Source organism: Triticum urartu, chromosome 7 (assembly GCF_003073215.2).
Source record: "Triticum urartu cultivar G1812 chromosome 7, Tu2.1, whole genome shotgun sequence".
Taxonomy (NCBI): Eukaryota; Viridiplantae; Streptophyta; class Magnoliopsida; order Poales; family Poaceae; genus Triticum; species Triticum urartu.
Genome location: NC_053028.1, coordinates 483,164,330 through 483,173,813, shown reverse-complemented (window position 1 = coordinate 483,173,813; position 9,484 = coordinate 483,164,330). Strand labels below are relative to the sequence as shown.

Genomic DNA, 9,484 nt, shown 5'->3' with positions numbered 1-9,484 from the left:
CGGTAGTGGAAGTAGAGGCTCATGATGTCTTGTCGAAAATCACGGCGGCGGTAGTCGTACACATGTCGTATAGGAACTTGGTCTTGCGAAGAGGTACTTGACGGTAGTGGTACTTGACGCGTTCGAGGGTCGTCATGTCATGGTACTTGGCAAAATCCTTGGAGAAGGTGCTTGACGGTCCGGGTACGGTTCTTCAGAGACGGTAGTTGTTCACATTGTAGTTAGACTTGAGGAGTGCACCGGTAGTTGTACGTTGGTCAAAGGGAACTTGGCGCAGCTTGGGTCTTCGCGGATCATCGTTGTACTTGGTGTCCAAGTGAGCTCCGGGGTACTTGACGAATTGGGGACGGAGGCGTTCGGTCCAACAAGGGCCACATGCTCATAGAAGTAGCAAAAATGGTGCTGCGCGACCGCGGGCACATGACGATTGAAGGGGTGGCGAGGCAAGCCTCGGCTTGTGGCTATGGCAGCGACGAGGAGGAGGATGAAAGGGAGCAGAGGAAGGGGCGAGGCGCGGCAGAGTTGGCCGGAGAGGACGGCTCGGGCAGCGACTGCAGCAGGAGCTTGGGGTCATCCTGGACGGCAGCGACCGGAGGTGCCGCAGAGTTGGCCTCCACTGGTGGCGCGAGAGTGCTTCATGCAACGTGAGGAGAAGCAGCGGCGCGAGGCGAGGGGCTTGGTAGCCGGCTTGGGCGCAGGCTCGCGATGGCGGCGGCGGGCCGGCCTGGCACTGCGGGGGCTAGCGGCCATGTGAGTTGCTGCTCCTGTCAAAAACGACGAGGGCGAACCGGCGAGATGAGGCGGCAGCGAGAGGAAGGGAGAGGCCATGGATCGGGTGAGAGGAGAGAGGAGCGTGGGCGCTGGTTGGGGATCGAGCGGGTCTAGGTTCGCGGCAGGAAGGAATGAGAGGTGAGGAGGGGAGATGGGATCTGGCTCCTCGTCCCTGTGTGGCGGCGCGAGGGAGAGAAAACGAGGGGGGTCGAGGGACTGGTTAGGTTTAGCAGTATAGGTGGGTTAACGTGGGAGGCCTTGGCCAAATGGGCCACGGGGAAGCAGGCCGCCTGACCGCGGGCTCTTCTCTCTTATCCTCTCTCACTTACACTCCTTAAAAGAAAGAGGGAGACAAGAAAGAAGAAAAAAAATAGAGAGAAGAAAAAGAAGAAGAGAGATTTAGGGAACGAATTTGAACATGCAGGTAATTTAATTGGACTCGCAAAAATATGCTGGTCCGAGAAAATAGGTAGGGAGCCCAATTAACAAAACGGAGATGTTTTGTAGATGTTTGGGGATGTTCCGGATCCAACGGTGACGACTGCCCGGGTCGGGTCCGGGACAGCTTTCGGGCGCGCGCGCGAGGAGGGTCACGGGTTGACGAGAGAGGTTAGGTAGGGCCTGGCGGTGAGTGGTAGTGGGCTGAGATGAGAGGAGAGGAGTGCAGCCCGGCAACTGTTTCCGAAGACCGAAAATGTCCGACGTTTTGATCGACTATAATGTCTCTATAGTTATCCGTAGGGGCGTCAAACGGACTCCAAATGCGATGAAACTTGACAGGCGGCCTACCTACAACATAACAACACCGCATGCCAACTTTCAACCCATTCTGAGAACATTTTCCGGCCACTTATAAAATAATATCTCGGACATGCCGCGGGCGCGTGCAAGTGTGTTTGGGCTCAGAACGGACAACGGAGAGAACGAGGAGACCGGGACGGATGCAAGTTTGAAAACATGATGATGCAATGCACATGATGACATGATAAGATGCAACACGCAAGAAAATGACATGGCAACGACGGCGAATAGCTGGAAGACACCTGGCACATCGGCCTCGGGGCGTTACACAGAAGCGGGCTTGTCTCCGGACACCTGCAAAGCCCACCATATTTGTCTCCGGTTTACGGGAGAAAGTGCATCCAGACTGCCCTGCGGACCAATGCAGGATCGTGTTGGATGACACAACACATTCAGACCATGCGTCCTGGACGTTTGCAGGCGGTTGAGGGTTGGTGTTGGAGGTCTCTTACCTTTACCACTTGATGTGGTCTGGTATATGTGCAGGTAAAAGTAACTATATACGCAACCTACCTTATCCTTACCGCATGGTGTGGTCTGGTAATGATGATGAGAGGTGTGGCAGTTGTTCAAACTTTTAAAGATCAAGTTTATTCTTTCTTCATGTCACATGATTTGCATCCCAGGAGAGTGCAAGCCCTAGCTTGGATACCCATTTGGGAGATCCACACTCAAGTGTGTCCGGACCACTGTCGCATAGGGCTTTGACACCTTTGACCTACTCAAATCCTCATGCTCCTTGTTCGACGATGTTGCTATACCTCTCATGCCGTCGTCCTGGCATCCTCGGATGCCTATAGCATCCGCCCACACGCCTGCCCACATTGGACTGTGACGCCAACCACCCAGGATCCATCTGTATCCTGGTACCCTCCATTCCTGTGCCAACACATCTATGGCAGACATCATTGCTCTGCAGGTGTTCGGTCAAATGCCATTGACCTTTTTTTGTTTATCTTTGTATTGTTTCTAGAGTAAGCATAATGGCACGATACTCGGTGATGGAGGATAAGTTGTTGTGCAATGTGCGGCAGATGAACGTTGTATTTGCGGACTTCGTAGGCAGGGGGCTCATTCTTTTGGCAAAATATGCATGCTACGTTTCATGTGACCTGCACATGATCCGTGATCGCAATATGAAGTCGCTAGCCCATCAATGGTACACCATCTCCAATTTTGTCACAAATTTTTGTGGTGTGATTGTGCAAAATGAGAGAAGGTGGCCATGGGCTCGCAAACCATTGAGATTGTAAGTTTTTGCTCCTTGTTGCTCTACATGTTGATCAATTCATCGCTTCACTCAATGTTTCAACATGATAATCATCATGTTGTATAGCCCGGATACGTTGTTGTGTGTTGTACTACAGGACGAAGGCATGCCATTTACGTTCATAAATTGTTGGATGAAGGTCAAGGGGTAGGATGACATGTGCGATTATCATTGAATTTGAAATCGATGAACTCTAAAAACTTATTGAATGTTTGGTTATCCAGGATGTAATATATACATTTGAACTATTGTTGTACTAGCCATATTTGCATTTCATTTATGGATGGATGAATTGTGCAATTTTTCTATAATTATTTTGAGTGTTACAGACTTAAAAAAAGAAAAGCGGCAAACATTCATGGGATGGGGTTGGATGCCTGGCTTCCACATTTGTGTTTGTGGACAGTTCCACACCAGTACACGGACAAATACGATGTCTATTTTGCATGTCGGCATTGGAGATGCCCTAAGAAAACTGCCTATAAGATCAAATGATCAAGTAACATAGTTTTTTTGTTTAAAGATTCTAATCCTTAAAACATGCTATACAAATTAGTTTTACTCAAAGGGTCTATGAAATATCTAAAAATCTCTTTTAGTACACTAGTACAACTACGAGCGTAAAGCCCTTCTGCTCATAAAAAGTAACCCTCTCATGCCATCTTGTGTCGTCGGTGACACCTACGTACCGGCTGCCAAACGTGTCTCTCCCTGTCTCTCCAGCGTCCCTGCTCTCCCAACATTTCTACAAATAGAAGCAGAGACTGGCTAATCGATGAACATCAAAGCGTCGTCCAAGAAACACAGAGAGCATAAACCTAGAAACCCCAACGCGCTTACGCCCTCCCCTATAGAACGCCCCGGCTCAAGCACGTCTTTTCACTCTCTCGCCGGCGTCTAATCCATCCCCTTCACCATCTAAATATAGCATTGACCGCTGATAGGTGAACACCCCAGCTCACCTTCCAAGAAATCCCTAGAAGCAAGAAAGCAACGTAGCCTAAAACCCCAATTCACTTTAGCCCTCGGCGCGCTGATGCCCCTCTCCCCCCGACCACCCTGGCCCAATGGAGTCATCATCAGCGGACACCGTGTGCCCCGCCTGCCCGGTGTGCCATACCCCAGCAGCCTGTCCCACCCGCCTGTCCATGAGCGGAGATGGCGGCGACAGTTTTGGGATCCCTACTACGATCTCTGGTGAAGGCAGAGGCACCCTCGCACTAGCCGCTGTCCAGATCCATAAGTGCGTCTACGACAAGAAGCCAGCAGCAACAGTAGCGGCCGCAGCTTCTCCACCAGTTCTACTTTCGGCCGTTGTGGGTCCTCCTCCAGCTCCTCTTCTGGCGCGTCGCTCCTCCTCTCGCTCTGCCTCCGGCAGTGGCGACTCCAGTGTTGCATCAAAACACGCCCTACTAGGCCATCTCTCCTCCTCTGGTGGTGGCTTCAGCGCTGCATCAGTACGTGCCCCACCAGGAGTGGCGGAGCTTGGTGAAGATTTTTGAGGGGGCAAAGAAAATAAATTATGCATGAACTCTGAGAAATCTTTGATATTCAAGCCCTTAATAGTTTGGCCCCTTGAAGGTCTGCCATTGCCCATCAGGCCGTCGAGGTGTACCCGCAGCCGTTACTAGGCTTCTACGCGTCGCCCCCTTCGTGCAGGGACCTGCCGCGTACGAGGTAGATGCGGAGGTCGCCGCATACGAGGTGGATGCGTACGAGGATGCGGAGGTCGCGACGTCGTCTTCGGTCTGCAACATCATGTGACTTGCTTGTCCAAGTATCGGCCACCTCGACTACTACTACGCCTACGTATCGCTCTGCATGCAGCGCCTCCTCCTCCTCCTCCTCCTCCTCCTCCTACTACTACTACTACTACAGTACTGGTATTGTGTCAGCTCTACGTACGTCCATGCAAAAAAACTCTACATACGTAATCCCTCCGTTTTTATTTACTCTGCATATTAGATTTGACTGAAGTTAAACTTTGTAAAGTTTGACTAATTTTATATAAAAGAATATAAACATTTATGATAACAAATCTATATCATGTGAAAGTAAATTCGATAATGAATCAAATGGATTGATTTGTTACTGTATATGTTAATATTTTTGTCTATAAACTTTGTGTCAAAGTTTACAAAGTTGACTTTGACCAAAACTAATATGCGGAGTAAATAAAAATGGAAGGAGTACGTATATAATTGCTTGCTGCGTCATCGATCGCCCTTCGTTTTGACGTTCGCACTCATCTGATGTATATACATGCATATTTTTGGTTTAATCATGTTAGCTGCCTAATTAAGAAGACTACGTGTGTATTGTAAATAATCTGAATACATATATATAAGGAACAAAGTATTGAAATCAAAAAAATTCCTACGGACATCCAATATCTATCTAGTGGAAGCATAGCAACAAAAGGGGAGAGTGTGTCTACATACCCTCGTAGACCGAAAGCGGAAGCGTATATAATGCGGTTGATGTACTTGTACTCTTCGCAATCCGATCGCGATCCAACCGATCTAATACCGAACGGACGACACCTCCGAGTTTAGCACACGGGTAGCTCGATGACGTCTCATCTTCCTTGACCCAGCAAGAGAAGGTGGATAAGTAGATAGGATCACAACTAGCACGATAGTGTGGTGGTGATGGTGGTGGTGGAGCTAATTCAGCAGGGCTTCGCCAAGCGCGACTAGAACAAGGACAGATGAACTATGGAGTAACGGGAAAGAGAGAGGGGTGCCAAGGGCTTGGTGTGTACTCTTGGGACACCCCTCCCCTCTATATATAGGTGGAGGGGAGTGGGGAACAGCCCCTCCAAGCCCTAGGGTGCAGCCAAGCGGGAGAGGATTTGGACTCCAAATCCAATCCTATCCTACTATGACTCCCCTTTTTCCCCCTTCCCTAGTCACATGGGCTTTTGAGGACTTGGTGTGTCTATACCAATAAGGCCAGGGCGCCTCACCTCAGCCCATGCCAGCACGTGGGTCATGGTGGACCCACTTGTGGACTTCCAGACCCCTCCAGTATCCTCTGGAACCTTCTAGTAGATTCATGGTACAATACCGAAAAAACTGCATCTTTTTCTGGAACCCAAAATATGAGTTCCAATATATAAATAGTTACCTCGCGACCATTCCGAGACTCCTCGTGACATCCGGGATCTCACCCGAGACTCCGAACAACATTCGATTACCAATCATCAGATATCCCAATACTACTTTAGCGTGAACGAACGTTAAGCGTGCGACACTGCGGGTCGGGAATCATGTAGTCATGATCGAGACACATCTTCGGTCAATAACTAATAGCGGGACTTGGATGCCCATATTGATTAAAACATATTCCATGAAGATATTTTATCAGTTGAACGATGATGTCAAGGATTCAGTTAATCTCGTATGCAATTCCCTTTGTCCAACGATATGTTACTTCCCTGAGATTCGATCATCGGTATCTCCATACCTAGTTCAATCTCGTTACCGGCAAGTCTCTTTACTCGTTCCGTAATACAAGATCCCATGACTAACTCATTAGTCACATTGCTTGCAAGCTCTTTAAGATGTTGTATTACCGAGAGGGCCCAAAGATATCTCTCCATCATATAGAGTGACAAACCCTAGTCTTGATCCATGCCAACCCAACAGATACCTTCAGAAATACCTGTATAGCACCTTTATGATCACCCAATTATGATGTAACGTTTGGATACACTAATTATTCCTCCGGCGTCAAGGAGTTACGCGATCTCATGGTTTAAGGAACAAATACTTGACATGAAGAAAGCTATAGCAAATAAACTAAATGGTTTGATGCTAAGCTTACGGTTGGGTCTTGTCCATCATATCATTCTCCTAATGATGTGATCCCGTTATCAAATGACAACTCATGTATATGGTTAGGAAACCAACCATCTTTGATCAACGAGCTAGTCTAGTAGAGGCTCACTAGGGACATTGTGTTGTCTATGTATTCACACATTTATTTAAGTTTCCGGTCAATACAATTCTAGCATGAATAATAAACATTTATCTTGAACAAGGAAATATGATAATAACCAATTTATTATTGCATCTAGGGCAAATTTCCAACACGCTCGCCGTCTTCCATGCTTGCCGGCGCCGTAAAGGTTTCTTCAGTGCCGTCCTGCCCTGACCCAACTACCTCACATTTGCGCTGGGCCCGACCTTCATCGCAACTTCTACCAATCCTTCGACCTTGTCGAGCCATGCAGCGTGCTTCAGTTCAAGAAAAATCTCAATAAAAGTTCAGAGTAGTTTGCACTTTGGTTGGATCCTTCTTTATCCAATTTTTTGTTCAAGGAAGCCCCCATTTCCTGGCTGAAGCATGCCCCTACAAAAATACATTAGTTCAAAGTCAAGAAACCAGAAAGTTCAGCCAAAATTAAAACCGTCAAAAAATATAATAATGATTGTATGCTCATCTGCTTTTTTCTTATCGAGCCGCCGATGTAGCACCAGATCATTGCCCCCTTCTATGCTTGTATGCTTTTAACAGTTCACCTAGTAGTGTTTGTTAGTAAACATTGTAGGATTTTTTCAGTTCAATGGATTCCAAATATAAAACACTGCAGCTGGGTGATGATTCATTTGTATGGTGATAATTCAGCTTCGATGGACTCTCAAAGTAAGAGACAGAAAAATTGACAATGGTGCACTGTATTTTTCTCTAGTTTCACACATTTGGTACCTCGTGTCAACTAGATAAATTAATACATGTGCCATAAGAGGCTTAGCTGCCTGCCCAAACTGAGTATTGTTCGACAACAAGAGCTGCAATACACTACTAGGGAAAAGGTTATAGACACACGCTTACTAGTAGCGCGCTATATTTCCCAGCCCTACTGCTGTTTACTAGTAGCGTGCTGTATTGACCCACGCTACTAGTAAATATTACTGGTAGCACGTGACGAAAAAACACACTACTAGTAAATATCTTTAATTGTGCCCGGCACACAAACTGTAGTAGTAGCGCGGGTTGTAAAACCTACGCTACTACTACGTGGATAGCCATAGCGCAGGTCAGACACCCGCGCTACTACTAGTCTCCCACACCACCCACCCCCCGGATACACTCCCACCCACAACCGCCCCACACCACTCAACCTACATTTGTCTAAAAAAAATCCACCAATGCCCGATCCAGATCCCCTACGCCTCCATCCCCCGCTGCGTGTGCCACGCCGACGGCCGCGTGGCCGCCGCTCCCTGTCTCGTGCCTCTTCCCGCTCCCTCCTCAATCCAGAGAGCTTGCCGACGAATCTCGTATCCACCAGATCGCCGTCGTCGGCCGCATCCCGTCCCAGCCCACCTGCCCGCCGATGGCCTTCTCCTTGTTCCCATGGCCGTTCTGCCGCTGTGCCAGCGGCAGCGGTAGCAGCGAAATCGGCCCAAGCAAACCTTCCACCGCGGAGGGGAAGGAGGAGGACGCGGAGGAGCTCGGCGTCACGCCACAGCTCCTCGACTTCCTCTGGACACTCTCCCCCGACGCCTTCAAGTCATCTGCCCTCCAGCTCCACCCCCTCCTTCCTCCCTCTCGATTCCGCTCCCCTGCTAGTTCCCTCTCGATTAATGGCGGTGCTATGCTTTGTCGCAGGAGGATCTGCGGAGGCGGCGGCCGAGCTCTCGGACTGGTAGAAGTGGCACGCCGTCCTCATGCTCGCCAGAGCCAAGGTAGGTCTCCCGCAGATCTCGTCCTCCGCTTCTCCCAAGACAGAGATGGCTCCCAGGTCTCAAACTGTAATTTGTGATCCCTGCAGGAACTCGCTAAGGTCCGGTATGATCTGTGCCCACGCCACATGAAGGACAAGCAGTTCTGGACAATCTACTTCCTGCTCGCTAGGACCTACATCTTGCCGTAAGCTCTTGCCTTGTTATCTTCCGCCCATGTGTGAGTGCATTGTTCTAGTCCAAGTGCTCAATTAGCTTCATGCTGGTCTTGATTTTGTGAATCTTCAGTTAGGAATTCTAGTCCATGGTGCTCCTTAGTATCCAGCAAACTATATTTGTACCTAAACATGATCGTCCCAGTTGCGTGTGTACCATTGTGCTGTTTTGTATATATAATAAACATCTAACAAAAGGGATTGGCATCTGAAGATGAGAAATTATGTCAAATGTGAGTACCTGTTTTTGTGAAAGCTTAGCAAAAAGGGGACATCATCATGTAAAGCGTGGTCTCTATTTGCTGAACAACTATCCATGAGGTGTTATGCTTCCAGTAGAGATAACACCTTTTTCTACTTGTGCTGTTGACTATAAATTTTCTGGTGTCACACTAGTATCTCGCGACGGTGATCTGATGGATACAAGATTCCCGATGTTCTTAATACCTAGGGTTTGTCCCCGTCCCCTTTTTTGTTTCCCTCACCTATTGTTTTGGTCGATCCTGGCAGAGCGCCATCCAGGAGCAACGGTACCAGGACGCCTTTGTTGGGGATCATTGCAGAAATTAAAAATTTTCTATGCATCACCAAGACCAATCTATGGAGAGACTATCGATGAGAGAGATAGGAGTTCATCTTCATACCCTTGAAGACCGCGAGACGGAAGCGTTACAAGAACACGGATGAAGGAGTCGTACTCGCAGCAATTCAGGTCGCAGTTGATTTCGATCTAA

General features: G+C 48.4%; 1 pseudogene; it reads left to right on the top strand.

Moving 5' to 3' along the window:
• Positions 1-8,186: 8,186 nt before the first annotated feature.
• LOC125518967 lies at positions 8,187-8,827 on the top strand (annotated as a pseudogene).
• The last annotated feature ends 657 nt before the right edge of the window (positions 8,828-9,484 follow it).